The sequence below is a fragment of the Aptenodytes patagonicus genome, chromosome W, assembly GCF_965638725.1.
Source record: "Aptenodytes patagonicus chromosome W, bAptPat1.pri.cur, whole genome shotgun sequence".
In the NCBI taxonomy this organism is placed as follows: Eukaryota; Metazoa; Chordata; class Aves; order Sphenisciformes; family Spheniscidae; genus Aptenodytes; species Aptenodytes patagonicus.
Genome location: NC_134981.1, coordinates 31,076,029 through 31,097,333, shown reverse-complemented (window position 1 = coordinate 31,097,333; position 21,305 = coordinate 31,076,029). Strand labels below are relative to the sequence as shown.

At 42.0% G+C, this 21,305-nt stretch overlaps 1 pseudogene; it reads left to right on the top strand.

Annotated features, from left to right (window-relative positions):
* LOC143172228 (dimethylglycine dehydrogenase, mitochondrial-like) overlaps nt 1–21,305 on the top strand; it is a 62,257-nt pseudogene that overhangs the window by 24,905 nt on the left and 16,047 nt on the right.

Sequence of the window (21,305 nt, the reverse complement as noted above, 5' to 3'; positions counted from 1 at the left end):
CAGGGGAGACTCGAGGTGGACCCCTAGGGTTTTGGAGTCGGGGATACAGAGGATCCGAGGCCCGCTATACTCCAACTGAAAAAGAGATATTAGCAGCATATGAAGGGGTTCGAGCTGCTTCAGAAGTGATCAGCACTGAAGCACAGCTCCTCCTGGCACCCCGACTGCCGGTGCTGGGCTGGATGTTCAGAGGGAGGGTCCCCTGTACACATCATGCAACTGATGCTACGTGGAGGAAGTGGGTCGCACTGATCACACAACGGGCTCGAATAGGAAACACAAGTCGCCCAGGAATCCTGGAAGTGATCATGGATTGGCCAGAAGGCAAAGATTTTGGAATATTGCCAGAGGAGGAGGTGACGCGTGCTGAAGACGCCCCAATGTATAATGAACTACCAGAAAATGAGAAGCAATATGCCCTGTTCACTGATGGGTCCTGTCGTCTTGTGGGAAAGCATCGGAGGTGGAAGGCTGCTGTATGGAGTCCCATGTGACAAGTTGTAGAAACTGCTGAAGGAGAAGGTGAATCGAGCCAATTTGCAGAAGTAAAGGCCATCCAGCTGGCTTTAGACATTGCTGACCGAGAAAAGTGGCCAGTGCTCTATCTCTATACTGACTCGTGGATGGTGGCAAATGCCCTGTGGGGGTGGTTGCAGCAATGGAAGCAGAGCAACTGGCAGCGCAGAGGCAAACCCATCTGGGCTGCCGCATTGTGGCAAGATATTGCTGCCCGGGTGGAGAACCTGGTTGTAAAAGTCCGTCACGTAGGTGCTCACGTACCCAAGAGTCGGGCCACTGAAGAACATCAAAACAACCAGCAGGTGGATCAGGCTGCTAAGATTGAAGTGGCTCAGGTGGATCTGGACTGGCAACATAAGGGTGAGTTATTTCTAGCTTGGTGGGCCCATGACACCTCAGGCCATCAAGGAAGAGATGCAACATATAGATGGGCTCGTGATCGAGGGGTGGACTTGACCATGGACACTATAGCCCAGGTTATCCATGAATGTGAAACATGCGCTGCAATCAAGCAAGCCAAGCGGTTAAAGCCTTTTTGGTATGGAGGACGATGGCTGAAATATCAATATGGGGAGGCCTGGCAGATCGATTATATCACACTCCCACAAACCCGCCAAGGCAAGCGCCACGTGCTTACAATGGTGGAGGCAACCACCGGATGGCTGGAAACATATCCCGTGCCCCATGCCACCGCCCGGAACACTATCCTGGGCCTTGAAAAGCAAGTCCTATGGCGACATGGCACCCCAGAAAGAATTGAGTCAGACAACGGGACTCATTTCCGAAACAACCTCATAGACACCTGGGCCAAAGAGCACGGCATTGAGTGGGTGTATCACATCCCCTATCATGCACCAGCCTCTGGGAAAATTGAACGATACAATGGACTGTTAAAGACTACACTGAGAGCAATGGGTGGCGGGACATTCAAACATTGGGGGACACATTTAGCAAAGGCCACCTGGTTGGTCAACACTCGGGGATCTGCCAATCGAGCAGGCCCTGCCCAGTCAGAACTTTTACGTACTGTAGATGGGAATAAAGTCCCTGTAGTGCACATAAAAAATATGCTGGGGAAGACAGTCTGGGTTATTCCTGCCTCGGGCAGAGGCAGACCCATCCATGGGATTGCTTTTGCTCAAGGACCTGGGTGCACTTGGTGGGTGATGCAGAAGGATGGGGAAGTCCGATGTGTACCTCAAGGGGATTTGATTTTGGGTGAGAATAGCCAATGATCTGAATTATGTGATGTTAAGTACTAATTATAGTTACAATAGTTATACTAATAATACACAGATATACTAATAATACTAATAATATTATATGCCATACTAATGTTATTACAATAAGAATCACCCAGACTAATGAAGAATAACTTCAGTGAAACCAAGCAAAGCACAGTGATGATGGTACCAGAACTGACTTCAACATGGAACAATCCAACACCACATACCATCTCCATTTTTCCTACCCTGAAAGACAGATGACAGATGGAGCCCGAAGTCATGGACTAAATGAACTCACCGAACATTTTAGAGGGATGGCCCACAGACGAAGGGAATGATATCTCTGTGTGTGTGTGTATATATATATATATATAAAAAAGGGAGTGGTGATTAATGAAAATGTACTGGAAAATATGAGACTTGAGCATGACGCAGATGGTATAGAATAAGGGGTGGATATTGTCCTGGTTTCGGCAGGGATAGAGTTAATTTCCTTTCTAGTAGCTGGTATAATGTTTTGGATTTAGGATGAGAACAAAGTTGATAACGCACCGATGTTTTAGTTGTTGCTAGGTAATGCTTACACTAGCCAAGGACTTTTCAGCTTCCCATGTTCTACCGACTGAGAAGGCTGGAGGTGCACAAGAAGCTGGGAGGGGGCACAGCCAAACTGGCCAAAGGGACATTCCATACCATGTGACGTCATGCTCAGTACATAAACTGGGGAAGGCTGGCCGGGGGGGCCGCTGCTCGGGGACTGGCTGGGCATCGGTCGGCGGGTGGTGAGCAATTGTACTGTGCATCACTTGTTTTGTGTATTATTATTATTATCATATTATTATTATCATTTTATTTCAATTATTAAACTGTTTTTATCTCAACCCACGAGTTTTTTCTAACTTGTGCTCTTCCAATTCTCTCCCCCATCCCACCGGGGGTGGGGGGAGTGAGCGAGCGGCTGCGTGGTACTTAGTTGCCGACTGAAATTAAACCACAACAACCTAGTAAAATAATGTGCAAAATACATATAGTAATTTCTTAAGCTGCTTCTGAAATACAGCAATTGCTCTTTAACTGCCATGTGAAACAACTGTTGAGAATAGAAGAATATTGTCTTCCACCGCCCTGTTGTTCACACCCCAGGAAAGTAATAAATTTTGTTAAGATTTGGTCTTTTTGAAGGTTTTGTTTCTCTCCCACTTCCATTTGCAAAAAGCAAACAGTCCTACTACAGGACATTTAGAGTTGATCAGCTGATTCAGTTGATCAGGAACTGCCTTGCGTGTCTCTTCCAGAAGATTTGAAAAAGACTACTGAATAATTTAAGGAAGAAAGGAAACCATAGGAGAGAACAACTGCAACAGTATCACAAGCTGGCAAATTTGATGAGAAAAGACAGGTGGAAAAACATGTGTGCGCAGAACAAGAATGCCATTAAGTAGGGAAAGGATTTTATTTTTATTTTTGTAGTAGTTGGCTCTATCCATGTTTTGCTTTTCTTTACGGTATCTTGACAGTTCTTTTTTGAATGACAGTTGGAAGGAGGGAAAGAAAACACTGCATTTCTAATCATATCTCTGTGTTGTTGTTCCTATTTCTTATTTGAGGCTGGTTTAACTACTTATTTTCATCCTGGAATAAACCTGAAGAAAATCCATTCTTACAGCATCAACCTCTATGAAAAGCTGGAAGAAGAGACTGGACAGGTAATCTCCTTAACCTTTTAGTTATTAATTCAGATCAATATTAATCTTACTAATAGTCTTACCAAAAAGTTTGGAGTTGACAAATTGTATGTGTGTGTGTTCGTGACTATCATAAGGCTCCTCTTTTATTGAAATATATTCTCCTGCCTGCATATCTATGCTATAGTCTGGTGCTTAGTCACTAAATATTTTAGATGGTTTCCCGGATCCCTCTGAAGTTTAAGAAAATGGTTTTCATCACACATCTCAGAAGCTCAGCAGACTGAGAGTCTGCAACTTTTGCTTGCTATAGGAATTAAAATAGCATCCAGGATCTGGAATGAATGGATTGATTATGATACATACCTGCTTTAAACATATCTGCTTAAAAATTCATATGATATGATGCTGTCTGTACTTGAGAAGATTGCTGCAATTCTTCCCATCCCTTTCAGAGGTGTGTTTTTATTTAATGACTTAAGGAATGAGTATGCAGAGAAACACAGGAGTCATCTTTTTTATCTGGCATAATTCAGCCATATAGATTTCATTTACTAAACTCATGCATGCTGCAGCAGAAATTGCATGATCCTGACTGTACTAGTCTACAAACTTGATAATTGTCATAAAATGCTTTTTCTTCATTCTATTGCTCAGCTAGATAAGATACTACAGCAGATTATCCTTGTGAGTTCTACTAAAAGACTTATTCAGCCATATTAATGTCCTGTGAGGTAACACAGAAAAGATGAAGTAAATAATGTATACCAGAAAGTGAGCATTCAGTGTCCAGCTATATAAGGATTTCTAGTTTATTAAAAAGACAAAAAAGGAGGGGGCTTATTCATTGTGTCAATAAAGGTTCTTAGTCAGTTAAATTTATTCTGCAGCATCTCAATAGAAAATTATGCAGGTGATAGATTTTAATATAAACTATTATATATTTATTTTCAGATGTATCTGATTATATTTTTGAAAGTGTGCAAGTCCATAAATTCAAGTATTAATCACATCTTAATAAAAATAATAGTATCATGACATTCAATAAAAGCTTTTTACAACTATTTTGAAGATAGTATGTATTAAGTTAGGAAGTTAATTTGATAACATATTATTTTTTTTAATTTTTCTCTGGGAGTTTACATCTAAGTCCTGTTCCTTCAAGGGCACCTAACTTATTTGAGTCTCTTTTCAGTGATGTTAGTGGCAAAATTCCTGTAGACTTCCCATAGCATAGGAACATGCATTTATGGAGATAATTAAAGGTTCTTGCAGTAATTGACTTTTGCTCTTTGTTTTAGGCTGTGGGGTTTTATCAGCCTGGCAGCATCAGAATTGCTTTAACCCCTACTAGGGTGGATGAATTCAAATACCAAATGACTTGTGCTGATTGGCACTCAACAGAGCAGTACCTAATCACACCTGAGAAAGTACAAGAACTATTTCCCTTATTGAACATGGATATGGTAAAGAACCTAATTCTATGAAAAATAACTTCCATTGCAATTAAATATTGGTCTATCAGATATGTAGACCTAAGGTCTGATCTTTTATACAAATTGTACAAGAAATTCTTGTTTTTCAGTGAAAAAAAGATGCATTATAAACTAAAATCACTCACATGCGATTTAGTGCATACTTTATGCCAGTATGCATAATATTAATTATAATATATATAATATTATAATATTAAAGCATTGCAACCTTTCATCGCATGGGAGAACTGAGGAATTTTACTTCCTTAGACCATTGTTAAGTTGGCTAGCTGTAGCCTTTATATTATTATATGTTTTTAAAATTTGATTTGTCTCCTTAAGGTTTACTGCATTCAAGAAATAAAGCATTTTTAAAACAAAATTAGTTAATTGTGATAAATTTTAATTTATTTCATTTTGTGTGATTTTACCTCTTAGGTTTTAGCTGGCCTGCATAACCCTGGAGATGGTCATATTGATCCCTATTTTCTCACTATGGCCTTGGCTGCAGGAGCCAGAAAATATGGTGCCCAATTAAATTACCCCGTCCAAGTGACTAATCTGAACTCCTGATCACATGGGACATGGGAAGTTGAAACTCCACTTGGAGTAATTCAAGCAAAGAGAATTGTGAATACTGCAGGTAGGATTTAACATAAGCATTTGTATACTCTTCAGATTTACAAACTAGCTGACACGGAGCATCTGTACTGAATTGTGTGGATTACAAGAATAAGTAATATATGTTTTTGAATATTCATTTGGTTTGTGGTAAAATGTACTTTGCGCATATTACTTTACAGTATTGTGAAAATTTAGCTCTTAAGTTAATTGTCCTTGACTGGGCATTAATAATATTTCTTTCTGGTTTGTCTCCAACAGTTACTAGTCAGACTGTCTTGTTAGATTTTAGAAGCAGAAGAGACCTTTACTGGTCTACAGTAAGTTGTGTAGAAGAGACAGGCAACTGTCTATGCATATTGTCCTCTAAAATCTTATGAGAGCTACTTAGGAAGGGAGATGTGATGTACAAATGAAGCAGAAATGTCTTCACTGTTTTTTCAGAGACTGAGGATTTGCAGCAAGTAAGATAACCCTGCCTATTTCAGTATTATCTTTCTCTAAGATTTAACTCTATCCACATATCCTTGAAACAGAAGATTTTTGTTGCCCTTTGATTCGTATTTTAAACATGTACTTGGCTTAACAATACATCTTTCCATGTAATAAAAATTTCCTAACTCAAAGGAGCTTGTATTTACATATGCAATTTTTATTCTTCATTGTGTTAAAGAAGCCAAACTGATGTTTCTGCTTCAAAGAGCTTTTGGGCAAGAGTCCTTTGGATTTGTTTTTGTTTTCCTAAACAAGTTGATAGGTCTAAAAACCTGTATTCAAACTAAACTTCACTTATATTTACACTGCTTTATACAAATTATAGAAAACTATATTATTGGTGAAACTGTTGGCACCTCCCATGTGAAGCATGCCTGATACTTCCTAGTAGAAGACTTTCCATTTTCAATTGTTTGAAAACATACTGAATATTTACCATTTGGATGAAATTTTTGCATAATCTGTCTGCCTCAAACTGAATTATAACTGCATTTTTGGGGCATGAAAGTCTTTCATACATCCCATCTCAGTGAATAATCAGGTTTCAATAGGAAGCTGTGATGGCTCAAGAGGACTTTCTCTTCTTGCTCAGATGGGACAAGTGAACTGGAGCAAGGATATGTCTTTATAATCCTTTTTACATCTGTGTAGTGGAAAAGAAAAAAAGCATCTATTTCTAGCGCAAAGCAGATAAAATGAAGAAGCTGAGTGAGGCAGGGACTCTTCTTGTTGGTGGGTAGAATAACCATGGCTGACAGTTGGAATTATGAGTGAGTTGGACTGGAAGGGGAATAGACTGGGAGAGTGAAATGCTTGGGAAAGGTGCCTGGAGGTGGTTGGGAGCACTGGCAGTAAGTGGAAAAATTTTGTGTGTGCCAGGAGCCCACCAAGCTGCTCTATCACTCCCCCTCCTCAACTGGACAGGGGAGAGAAGATATAATGAAAGGCTCGTGGGTCGAGATAAGGACAGGGAGACTCGACTTAGGGAAATTAATTTAATTTATTGCCAGTCAAAATCAGAATAGGATAATGAGAAATAAGAACAAATCTAAAAACACCTTCGCCACCCCACCCCTCCCTTCTTCCCAGGCTCAACTTCACTCCCGACTTCTCTACCTCCTCCCCCTGAGCGGCGCAGGGGGACGGGGAATGGGGGTTGCGGTCAGTTCATTATGCCTTGTTTCTGCCGCTCCTTCCTCGTCACACTCTTCCCCTGCTCCAACGTGGGGTCCCACCCACAAGAGACAGTCCTCCACGAACTTCTCCAATGTGGGTCCTTCCCACAGGCTGCAGTTCTTCATGAACTGCTCCAGCATGGGTCCTTCAGGAACAGACTGCTCAAGCGTGGGTCTCCCATGGGGCCACAGGTCCTGCCAGAAAACCTGCTCCAGTGTGGGCTCCTCTCCCATGGAGAGCCCACATATCTGCTCCACCATGGACCTCCGTGGGCTGCAGCGGGGCAACCTGCGTCACCATGGTCTTTACCACAGGCTGCAGGGGAATCTCTGCTCCGGCACCTGGAGCACCTCCTCCCCCTCCTTCACTGACCTTACTGTCTGCATAGCTGTTTCTCTCACATATTCTCACTCCTCTCTCCCAGCTGCTGTTGCGCAGCAGTTTTTTCCCCTTCTTAAATATGTTATCACAGAGGTGCTACCACCGTTGCTGATTGGCTCAGCTTTGGCCAGTGGTGGGTCTGTCTTGGAGCTGGCTGGAGCTGGCTCTGTCAGACATGGGGGAAGCTTCTGGCATCTTCTCACAGAAGCCACCACTGTAACCCTCCTGCTACCAAAACCTTGTCACGTAAACCCAATACAATGTGCTAGAGGACTTGCTGAATAAGGAAGCTCAAACTGGGGAGGGACTGTGGGGATGGCAGCAGTGGGGATGACACCAGGGAGAGGGATAGCAGAAAGGGATCTGACATGTTTCATTAAGGGAACTGGAGCTGGAGCTTTTTGAACAAAAAAGATTAGGAAGGATACTTGAGTACTGGTTGTGCGTGAATCTGGGACTGGAAAATTTAGGCTGCCTGAGCTGTCTGAGGATGAAAGACTGGCAGGGTAGCAAGGGAAAGGTAGATGTGAGTAGATTGGAAGGAAGAGAAGGCATGTGGGACAGGATTTGACAAAGGAGGGAGACTGACTTGCACACGGAGAGAGACAAACTAGTTGAAGAAGGATGTAAGGACTGGGGTAAGAAGAGTAGAGTTTGAGACTGAGCGGAAAAGAAGAGCGGGTATGGGACAAGCAGGGATGGGGAAGAGACAAGATTTGGATAGAGAGAAATTTGGAGTGAATGGGATAAAAGGGCTGAACTCTGAGAGGATGGGCTTTACTGGGTGGCCATTCTTTCAGTGTCTGGGAATGCAGACTGCCCCGTGTTAGATCATTCCAGGCTTTCAATAAAGACTAACTTTGAAACCCATTGAAAAGTGTGCTTTCTCATCATATACCTCCCATACATAGGTGATCACCTGCTATTGCTATCAACCTAGCTAAAATGGCAGGGATCTGAAAAGTTCACCTTGAGGTTCTAAGCATGCTCATGAACTGTCATGATGTCCATACAGTGCCACATAATGACATTTTGGAGAGAAAGAGGACTAGAGGAGTTCAGTATACTTTTTAGAAAGCAAGCAACCACACAAACAGGGAAACCAAATTAAAAAAAAATATTTAGACCGTGAAGTCAAGCACTTGGAAGATGAGAGGTGTCAATATTTAGATTGCCTTTGGACTGTCAGTTCATGGCTTTCGGGCATGAATTATGAGACAGCATTCAGTTACAAAATCACAAGCTCTCTTACTACTGGGAGTCTTGTGTCATTTGTTACACTGGATGGATATATTAGTCTGGGAATGATCCAAGATTATGGAATGGAAAGGCAGCTCTTTTGGCAATCAGACCTCTTATTTAGGCCCCAAATTTCTAGGCACTCATTATTCCTAACTATTGGCTCTGCATCATATGGATGAAGTATCACAGATGTAGTAATTTCCTTATATTTCTGTAGTGTAGTTATCTTTCTTTGGCTTATGTATCAAGTTGACATTAGGCAGAGTTTTCTAGTAAATGCTTTTCAAAGTTTATTTGTAAAAATCAGAACGTGCCCTTGTGAAATTTTCATAGTCTTTTATTTATTTAATAACTTATTAAACTAACAATATATTTAGTTAATTCTCTTGTGTAGTTAACTGTTCAACCAAAATGAACATTTGAAGCACATATTGCTTAACATTCTGGCTAAGGATGTGAAATCAATACTGTATAACACATATCTCTTATAAATGTTCTCTCAGCTAACATTCATTCTTCTTCTCAGCCTTGCCTCATTCCACTACAGATCATGACTGGTATAATTCAGAGCTCATATTTTAGGCTCATGTTGCAATACGAGCAGAGAATATATCGGAAGGCTCTCTACATTCTCTCTTCCCCCCTCATCCCCCAACTGACATCTGCTGTGGAACTGGAACAAACTAGTTTCAACCAATCTTTAGCTGTTCCCTATGTGAGATTTCCATTTTGGAAGAAAGCAGATGCCTAATAAATAATCCCTGACATTAACTAGCTGGTATTGAGCCTGCTGAAGTGATTTGCAGCCTATTTATAATAGAAAGTTTGATTAAAGTCTGCAAAAATAGTGAATTTAGTTTATATATACAGTATGTGTGTGTGTATAAGCACACATTTACAGACATGTATACACTTTATATACAACCATTTATACATGCAGCAATGGAAGATTTTCTCTTTTTCAAAAACAAGAGATAGTCAGATTACATAGTTCAACAGATATGCTAAGTAATAACATCACTAAATATCTCAGCATCAGATGTTTGCAATCTCTACAATTTTATCATTACAAATGTCCTAGAGATATAGTTTATGCCTTCGTTTATCTCTACCATGTGTGATAGGACTTGACATCTGCTTCCAATTAGAATTTTGTTTCAGAGAATATATTCCTTTTGCCATTTTTGTGTTTGTGTCCTGGTTTTGGCAGGGACAGAGTTAATTTTCTTCCTAGTAGCTGGTACAGTGCTGTGTTTTGGATTTAGGATGAGAATAATGTTGATAACACACTGATGTTTTAGTTGTTGCTAAGCAGTGCTTCCACTAGTCAAGGACTTGTCAGCTTCCCATGCTCTACCGACTGAGAAGGCTGCAGGTGCACAAGAAGCTGGGAGGGGGCACAGCCAGGACAGCTGACCCAAACTGGCCAAAGGGATATTCCATACCATGTGACATCATGCTCAGTATATAAACTGGGGGGAGTTGGCCGGGGGAGGGCTGATCGCTGCTCGGGAACTGGCTGGGCATTGGTCAGCGGGTGGTGAGCAATTGCATTGTGCATCACTTATTTTGTATATTCTTTTATCATTATTATTATTATTATTTTCCCTTCCTTTTCTGTCCTATTAAACTGTCTTTATCTCAACCCACAAATTTTACTTTTTTTTTTTCCGATTCTTTCCCCCATCCCAATGGGTGGCGGGGGGGAGTGAGCGAACGGCTGTGTGGTGTTTAGCTGCCTGCCAGGTTAAACCACAACAGTCCTTTTGGCACCCAACGTGGGGCACGAAGGGTTGAGATAACGACAGATCTGACCAGAGCGTGTTAAGGCATTGTTATAAGCATTCATCATATTGGTTTAACAGTCGCTGGTCACAATGTTGATTAATTTACTCTCAAAGTTGTCGTGCTTGCTCTCACAGTTGTGTTATGTAACACCTTACTTGCTGTATATGTTCCCTGTTGTGCTATCACCTCTGGGAGCTGGATCAAGGATATCATTTTGCTGCATGGTGTAACACTACTGGTTTATGATGGGATAAAATTTTTGGTCGTGAGACTAATTTTTGTATTTTTACTTCCATATTTGTACTCGGCATTGCCGTCATCTCTGTACCTCGGGAGTCACTTTTCAGAAACTATTAATAATTACACCTTTTACCTTTTCTCCTCAGGGAACCACTCTATGGGGGAGATGGGGGGGACACTTTCCCCCGCTCCTTCACCTTCCCTTTGTCCTTCAGGCTAGTTACAACAGCTCTTGAGAATTTTGAATATCCTTGGGATGTTCAAACTAGCATGGTCCTATTGCTTTGTCTCCTTGTTGTGCTTTAACCTCAGCTGGCAACTGAGCACCACACAGCTGCTCACTCACTCCCCGACTCCCCAGTGGGATGGAGGAGAGAATCAGAAGAGTAAAAGTGAGAAAACTCATGGGTTGAGATAAAGACAGTTTAATAATTGAAATAAAAAAAATAAAATAATAATAATAATAAAAAGAATATACAAAATAAGTGATGCACAGTGCAATTGCTCACCACCCGCCGACCGATGCCCAGCCAGTCCCCGAGCAGCAGCCCCCCCAGCCAGCTTTCCCCCAGTTTATGTGCTGAGCATGACATCACATGGTATGGAATATCCCTTTGGCCAGTTTGGGTCAGCTGTCCTGGCTGTGCCCCCTCCCAGCTTCTTGTGCACCTCCAACCTTCTCAGTCAGTAGAGCACGGGAAGCTGACAAGTCCTTGACTAGTGTAAGCACTACTTAGCAACAACTAAAACATCAGTGTGTTATCAACATTATTCTCATCCTAAATCCAAAACACAGCACTGTACCAGCTAGTAGGAAGGAAATTAACTCTATCCCTGCCGAAACCAGGACAGTATCCACCCCTTATTCTATACCATCTACGTCATGCCCAAGTCCCAAACTTTCCAGTACATTCCAATTAATCACCACCCCTTTTCCTGCCTTTTGAGATATATATACACACAGATATCGTTCCCTTAGTCTATGGGTCATCCCTCTAAAATATTCGTTGGGTTCATTTAGTCCATGACTTTGGGCTCCATCTGTCGTAATAATCTTCCAGGGCAGGAAAGGTGGAGATGGTATGCGGTGTTGGATTGTTTGATGTTGAAGTTAGTTCTGGTTCCATCATCACTGTGCTTTGCTCTGTTTCATCAAAGTTCATTCTTCATTAACCTGGGTGATTCTTACTGTAATATCATTAGTATGGCATATAATATTATGTAGCAATTAACATAATACAGTTCAAATCACTGGCTATTCTCACCCAAAATCAAATCCCCTTGAGGTACACATCGGACTTCCCCATCCTTCTGCATCACCCACCAAGTGCACCCAGGTCCTTGAGCAAAAGCAATCCCACGGATGGGTTTGCCTTTGCCCGAGGCAGGAATAACCCAGACTGTCTTCCCCAGCATATTTTTTATGTGCACTACAGGGACTTTATCCCCTTCTACAGTATGTAAAAGTTTTGACTGGGCAGGGCCAGCTCGATTGGCAGATCCCCGAGTGTTGACTAACCAGGTGGCCTTTGCTAAATGCGTATCCCAATGTTTGAATGTCCCGCCACCCATTGCTCTCAGTGTAGTCTTTAACAGTCCATTGTATCGTTCCATTTTACCAGAGGCTGGTGCATGATAGGGGATGTGATATACCCACTCAATGCCATGCTCTTTGGCCCAGGTGTCTATGAGGTTGTTTCGGAAATGAGTCCCGTTGTCTGACTCAATTCTTTCTGGGGTGCCATGTCGCCATAGGACTTGCTTTTCAAGGCCCAGGATAGTGTTCCGGGTGGTGGCATGGGGCACGGGATATGTTTCCAGCCATCCGGTGGTTGCCTCCACCATTGTAAGCACGTGGCGCTTGCCTTGGCGGGTTTGTGGGAGTGTGATATAATCGATCTGCCAGGCCTCCCCATATTGATATTTCAGCCATCGTCCTCCATACCAGAGGGGCTTTAACTGCTTGGCTTGCTTGATTGCAGCACATGTTTCACATTCATGGATAACCTGCGCAATAGTGTCCATGGTCAAGTGCACCCCTCGATCACGAGCCCATCTATATGTTGCATCTCTTCCTTGATGGCCTGAGGTGTCATGGGCCCACCAAGCTAGAAATAACTCACCCTTATGTTGCCAGTCCAGATCCACCTGAGCCACTTCAATCTTAGCAGCCTGATCCACCTGCTGGTTGTTTTGATGTTCTTCAGTGGCCCGACTCTTGGGTACGTGAGCACCTACGTGACGGACTTTTACAACCAGGTTCTCCACCCGGGCAGCAATATCTTGCCACAATGCGGCAGCCCAGATGGGTTTGCCTCTGCGCTGCCAGTTGCTCTGCTTCCATTGCTGCAACCACCCCCACAGGGCATTTGCCACCATCCATGAGTCAGTATAGAGATAGAGCACTGGCCACTTTTCTCGGTCAGCAATGTCTAAAGCCAGCTGGATGGCCTTTACTTCTGCAAATTGGCTCGATTCACCTTCTCCTTCAGCAGTTTCTACAACTTGTCACATGGGACTCCATACAGCAGCTTTCCACCTCCGATGCTTTCCGAAAATATGACAGTGTTCTGTCAGTGAGTCTCCTCCAAGTGGTGAGGATGCCGTTAAGAAGCAAAAGTCTTACGTATGATAAATGCAGAACAACAGATACTGGTTTTTACTATTTACTGGGCAGGGGCTTTTAATTGACCAAATCTCTATCATGATCCTGGATTTCCTCTTCCCTTGCTTTACCTGGCTGTCAGCAATTGTCAAGTGAGTCACCACAGAAAACGTTTTCCTTGGAAACTTTGCATTTTTAAAAACTGTGGGTGTTAGATCCTGAGGCTGATTTGTAATATTAAATAATAGATTGGCAGCCCTCCTGGCGGGGAGTAATGGCACAAGGCCAGCACAGCCCAACTCAACTTTCCTAATTGCCCTTGCTTTAGGCCGTGCCAGAGATGAGAGGATGTATTCCCAAGTTAATGTCAGCAAGCAGCGCAGGCCGGCTGCTCCCCGCGGGACAGGGAGCCAAGCGTGGTAACAAGGCTGGCAGGGCAGAGGCCAAGCCAGCAAGGGCTCCGTTCTACAGGGCATGAGGGAGGGAGCAAGGCAGGCCCAGGACCTGCAGCCAGGGTCAGCCCAGAGTCCAGATCTCCAGACAAGTTTGTGGGGATGAGGCACAGGCAGATCCATAGTGATGAAGCCAAGCCAGGAAGTTGATCCACAGGTCAGGAACTGGTCTGGTGTCGGTAACCAGGGTCAGATACTGCCCAATGATCAACAGGCAGGTCCATAGAGATAAGACCTGGCTGAAGTCAAGCTGGGAAGTAGTCCACGGATCAGGGTCTGGATCAATGAGGTCCATGGCCAGGCATGGGCATAGTTGTGGCAGAGCTGTAGACAGGCACACCTACAATCAATCCAGCTCAGACAGGTACTGAAGGCCCTAGGCTGACCTGAAATGGGGCTCCTGGGCCCATGGGCAGGGATGTGGGTGGAAGTCCCAGGTGAGGCTGCTCAGGATCATTAATGCCTGTTAGTGCCCTCAGGCCCCCGAGAGCTAAATTTTGATCAGATCTTGGAGAGTGTGGAATTGAAGAGAGAGGTAGGAGCATCTGGGTAAGACAAGTAAGCAGTAAAAAGGAAGGAAGGTTGTATGTTAAGTTGGGTATCGTGAGTGTAAGTCCCAGGAGAAGGGGCAGCTGTGTTAGGTAGCAAGTTTTGCTGGAGACAGTTTTTCATAAACAGTTTGGAGTCAGCTGGTTACGTAGGAACCAGGCTGACCTGTCTTCTTTTCCTGGGTGTCATATAGCACGTAGCCTTTTATTTGAAAGGCCCTGCTACCTCTTCTTCCTCTTCCGTTTTGCCTTCCCCCAACCCTCACTCCCAGACTCCCCTAGAACTCCTGCTTCATTGGATTTTCTCCCTTCATTCCCACTTCTGAGACCTCCACTCCTTGATCCAAACAGTCAGGAGAGTGGGGTTGAGAGATATTCCAAGCTTCTTAGAGTAGCTGCCATCCCAGTCAATTGTATCTGTCTGATTTCTGGGTCTATATGTTCCAGCCTTACAGCAGATGTGAGCCATAATGCAGAGCCCAAACTAATGAGCCTGGCAGAGTTAAGTGGCTTCCATTCTTCTGCTTTGACACAGGTACCTCACTAAGTGAATGCATCTTACCAGCTGGAAACAGCTAGTCTGGAGGGACTTTAACAGAGAAGAATTAGGTCTTCTTTAACTTAGGCCTAGTAGTACAAATGAAGGACCTCGAGCAGACTTTGGGGCAGGGAAATTGTTGCTTGCTTTTTCTGATCACAGTCTGTATCAGAACTTTTAATTGGATAACTAAGGGAGAGCATACTGACTACTCACCAATAGGAACATCATAATGAATTGATTGCTGCATGAGAGACATAATTAATACAAGTTACACAATGCATGTGAAAGAGGAGAGAAACAAATTCTTGAGGTTAGCTGGCTGAAAGTACTGCCTTGCTCTATTGGGGTGTTAGGACTTGACTACTGTCTTGGGAAGCATACTAGCTCGTTTGGTTGATAGTAAGAGGCTATGGTGTGAGCTAATTTATTCTGCTTTTAAGTGTCTGACTTTGGGAGGACTGCATTGCAGACCTACTTTACTGAAATAAACCATGGGGTTTGTGAGACTGTCAATTAAATTCTCTTCTGAACTTTTAGAAGCTTAATTTATATTTTTCCAATTATGTTTTTGAATATCTGTATACTAGAATAATATATGGTAGTATAATTAAGAACAAGGACATGGAATTATGGAGGGAAAAATTATGTTGGATAATATGAAAAAAAAATTGAAAATTAAAAGTATGGGAAAAAAAATTGTCATTCCATAAAGCAGAGTGCTTCCTGCAAATGTTTTACTGTTATCTTCCATTCATTGAAATAAGTGTTTGAATATTTCTATCTTGTTTTTTGTCTTCTGTAGGCTTCTGGGCCTGTGAAATAGGCAAGATGACTGGCTTGCAGCACCCTCTTGTACCTGTTCATCATCAGTATGTTGTGACATCAACTATCCCTGAATTGAAAGCCCTCTTTTTAAGAGAATTGCCTGTGATTCGTGACTTAGAAGGATCGTATTATCTAAGGCAAGAAAGGGATGGTCTTTTATTTGGTCCACATGAAAGTGAGGAGAAGATGAAGCTGCAGGACTCATGGGTAACAAATGGAGTCCCACCAAGTAAATAAGAACACTAAATCTTTAAACTTGATAAGCACTAGCATGTGTTTTAATATGTATAAATCCAACCCTGTCACACTGCCTTATGTGATGGAAAATAGAAAGTATTTGCAATGCATGACTGTAATACAGAAACTTTTTTTTCCCCAAAGAATAGTTGTAACCTCTAATGATAAGAGTAAATAGAAATAAAAATGTAACATAAAAAGACTATTTGAAATAGGCACAAAATACACATCTACAACATAGTCTTACCCTACTCTCTGAACAGGTGCCTGTGGGTTGTGATTAGATGCAGTCACTAGATCTGTATTATATAGCCTTTTGCAACTGAATAGGGATTTTTCTAAGCTACAGTTCTCTCCAGCATACTGACAGGGGCTTTGGATTTTTGGCTGTTCCCCCAGAGATAATGTGGTTGTCAAATAGGAACACAGATATAGCAAGGGAATGTCTTAAAATGCTGTGCCTGGATATAAGTGCAAGAGAACTATAGGTTTGTATAGATTTTTTTTGTACAAAAATATCCCAACCCTGTCATACTGCTGCTTATAAAAAATAAAAAAATAAATAATTACTCTGCTGTATCTCAGCTCCAGCTTTCCATTCACTTCTGGACAGAAAGTTATATTAAGTCGATGGTCTTGCTGTTTTTAAAAAAAACAGAAGGTGTTTCCTAAGGAAGAGCAATCAGCATTGTTGTGCTTTGGATTGCACTGTCACAGCTTCCCAAACTTATTGTCTCCACTAGTGTCAAGTCCCTCTACAGAGTGATATTCAATAATGCTTAGAGCCCAGACTGAAGGCTGAAATATACCCAGGAATTTACTAAACACCATGGAAATCATAAGCTGACACAGGCAATATCTTTCTTTCCCTCCCCAAATTGTTGGCATATTGAGAAAAATAAGTCATCTCGAGTTGGAAGGGATCCATAAGGATCATCGAGTCCCAACTCCCAATTTTAAATTTATTTTAATTTAAAATAAATAAGTGTTGTAAATGTAACTCAGAAGAATGTTTAACTTCACATTTAGTTTCCAAGTGCATCCCCCCTCTCTCCCTACCAAACAGAAGAGAGATGCTCATATAGTAGACAGACACTCAATAAAAGGAGGACTGGATAGGACTGATAAACGACCGCAAGTATGCTGAGAAGCACTGAATTTCAAGCATTAAAATTTGTAAGTGCGAAGACTGTCCAATAGCTGGCAACATCTAGGTGGTTTTATTCAGTAAAAGCATTGGGAAGTTTATTTTGAATATATTTGGGTTTCTTCCTCTGCTTCTGGAAGCGGCGTGACTCTCTCAGAACAAACCTAGTGCTGTGATCCAAACAACACATTAGGACACATTTATAGCAGCTTTTGGAGGGGGAAAAAAAAGCAGGAAGTCAGGCCATTGTTACCGTGCTTACAGATACCCTGTATAAGCAGCAATCAGCCAAAACTAACATATCTATATTTCCAGATGTATGGAAAATACCTGACCTCAGGCCTGCTGGTTTTGTACTTTAAGCTGCAGCTGTAAGGTAAGAAAAGAGGATCCAATTCTAACACATGAGGACAGGAGCCAGCCAAAAACTAGTTTTACATCTATTGCTGATCAGAGTCGTGTACAAGAAAAGATTTCCCTGACTTCAGATGTAGCAGAAGCGTTAAGGTGTGCATGGCCTGCAGGGAAGGCTGCCAGCCTTAGAGGATCATTATTTCACTTTTCTCCAGTTTCTTCTTTTGAGGGGAGGAGGAAGAAAAGACTACGTTGACCTAACACCTTTTTTTTTCTTTAAAAATAAACCCCCCCAAAAAAACCCCACTTCCAGGGATATGAAGCTGCCAAAACTTAGAATTACAAGCAAATAGCAGAGACAAATGATCTAATCTGCAGGCATTAAAGCCTCACAGTTGTGCCCAGAACCCACATCATCATATCCTGTATCCTCTCTTCCTCAGTGTTTACTTGAGGGGGGACTGCTCCGATTGCGTTCTGTCACTTATCTGGCACACAATAAACAGAGCAATCTGGAGCTAATTTGAGCAGTTTAGCATATTGGGATACAGCTGGAAAAGGTTTCAGGAGAAAGGCTAGGGAGAAAGAAGAGGGCTGTGTGTGGCCCAGCGGAGCCTGCACACAGGAAGGCAGTGCCGACAGGCTGGCAGACAGCTGCCAGCCCTTCCAACAACAATGCCTGCAGCCAGTGAAAACTGCCTCATGTCGAAACTCTCCAACCAGCCCAGGAACAACAGAAATCTCAACACAGGGAATTAAGAAGTCTGCTCCAAACGGCCGGAGTGGCAGGGCCACCATTCAGTGTCAGGAGCATTTCAGCTGATCCTTGCTCATCTAGCAGTAGCCCAACTCCTCCTGCCTGTCTATGACTTTTATATTTCATCTGCTATGGGCCAGATGTCTTTTTTTTCTTCTTCTTAATATTAAGTGTAGGCACATGCATTGGCTTTACACAGTGCAAACTATGACTTGATTCAGGCAATTGGACAGATTTATATCTGTTTTTCACATCACTTTTCTTTGAGATGAGTGACTTGAGTTTTTAATCACTTGGGGCCCTAGCTACACCCAGAATATCTTGGCTCAATTCACTAGCAGAAAGAAACGCACATCTGCTGACATAAAGACATTAAAATGAAACAAAACTCTTTAGTTACTACCTACCACACCAGACACTTGAAAAAAGGGCAGCAAGCACATTAGTAAGAAGTATCTGTCCCTAAGCTAAATCTTACACCAAGCACATCAACCACAAGAATTGAAATTCCACCTGACAATTCTCTAAAACAAACACATCAATAAAAGAATAAAGAAAAGAATATTCTTTATAACACTAGTCTTAAACTTCAGAGGGGAAAAAAGGTTAATTACTTTGTGATCTTTGTAATTATTTTTGTGACTATCCTGTCTCCTGTAGGCTGTTTCATTCACCTAGGGATGACAATGAAATGAAACAGGTAAGTTTATTCAGCATTTACGGACAAGATGGAAAATACATTGGTCTTGTATAGGTACATTCAGCAATGTCCAAGCCTCTCCCAACAGCTACCTCAGCTTTTCCTAAATGCAAATCAAGCTTACAGGGGAGGAAAGGGATTATTTGATAAGGTAACATGGTGACATAGAAATACAGGTAATGAAGAGAAATGGGAGTTTATATAAATAATTTTCTTTCCCTTTAACTTTCTAAGCAGCATTTTTAATCAGTTTTCATAAATCTAAGTTTTTCAGCAATGGATTATGTCTTCAGAATGGGGAAATGGCAGAGAACATACTTGCTGAATGAATATTTCAGAGTAACTTTTTACTTGTTATTTATTTCTTTAACATCTTTGCTGGGTGACAGGTAATAATAGCTGAATAACACACTGCCAAATCTAAGAAAAAGGACGTTAAGCTGGCTAAAACTGAACCTATTTTCTCCAAATAAACAGAAAAAAACCCAGTGTTTACAGCATATCTAATATTTTTCTCCCCCTTCTTAATTTTGTCACATCGATGCTACATTTAAGTGAGTGACAAGAAGGAGCACTTAAAATTTTTAATTTAATAAAAATTATTTTATTCCAAATTTGTGATTTTTTTTCCCCCAGCTACATGCCAAAACATGCCCTCTTCTAATTGCTCCCATTGTCTGAATCTCTGCAACACACCTGCAAGACACCATGGTAGTTCGGTAAGGTCACCAGCAATTTCCTCTTAGCAAGATCCAACCTTTCTCCAACATCATTATCCTTGAACTTTCTGCCACTTTTGATATTTCCTGAATCCTGAAGTTGTGAAATCTCTCCTCTTGCAACTATTTGGCATTACAGACCACATTCAGTCCTCAAATATACACATACAACTCTCAGCAATTTCAAAAGGGAGCTGTTCATATGCACAATGGAAACAACTGTAGACTTCAAAGGAACAGTCAAATTGCATATTTTGCTCTTGGTGGGCATTTTGGTTTTGATGTTTTTGTGCCTAATGATCAATTCTTAGAAAGTTTATCCTGGAAACTCTATCCTTTACAGGTTAACTGGTTTCCTATTCCATTCCTGATACTGGGAAAGAAGCAGAAAAACCCATAATGCACTGACAGATTCCTCTGCTCAGAGTATTTCACTATAAACAGAGCTTTAGCCCTGGATGGCCAAGTGTTTCTCTACATATAATGGCCACTATGAAGCAGCAAGAAATGGTTAGTACTTGGCACTGTCTGTGCAGAAAGTTAAAGCCATAAAAGTGCTCAGCTTTACAATACACTTTCCAGTTCATTTTATGCATCGCTTTGAATTACATTGTGTTCAACAATTGTTTGGCATAGGCAGAAACTGGTGTCACTGAAGTTGTGGCAAGAATGAGTGGTACAGGGAGAACTTCTAATCTGAAGTATTAACTTTTGGGTGAAGAGTTGAAGGCATACTAAGCAGAAGGCGCTGCCAGCATACTGGGTGACTGACTGCTCTAGGGATACGAATGTAATGGTTCTGACTGTTGAAGGTTGAGCTAAAAAATGATGTTGCTGGGTGTTGGAGGAAAGCAAATGAAGAGGGTAGTGTGACAACAGGTGTTTTACTGGTGTCATTTATTCTCTCCTGCCCATTATGATATTTTCTTTGAATGTGATTTACATCTTATAGGCTCTGGCCCCACTGAAGTCAGTGGTAAAACTCTTACTGACTTCTCTTTAATTGTCTTAGTTTGCCCATTGATTCAAGATGGATAGAATGAACTGAATCCAATTCCAGGCACGTTATTGAACATTGTTTTTCCAATTGCCTAATTTGCTGTTCAAAATCCAGCTCAGCTTTTTCCAGTTTTCTTTCAGTCCAAACCAAACAAACCCTCAGATCATAAGATAAGGCAGTATCACTAATGTGCTTTCAGAGGCCCTCAAAATAAAATGGTTTGGTAATTTTGCAATGATTCATTGTGAAAGATATTCACCTGTCGTGGTTTAACCCAGCAGGCAGCTAAACACCACACAGCCGTTTGCTCACTCCCCCCCCCCAGTGGGATGGGGGAGAGAATCGGAAAAAAGGTAAAACTTGTGGGTTGAGATAAAGACAATTTAATAGGACAGAAAAGGAAGGGAAAATAATAATAATGATAAAAGAATATACAAAACAAGTGATGCACAATGCAATTGCTCACCACCTGCTGACCGATGCCCAGCCAGTTCCCGAGCAGCAGCCGTGCCCCCCCCCGGCCAGCTCCCCCCAGTTTATATACTGAGTATGGCATCATATGGTATGGAATA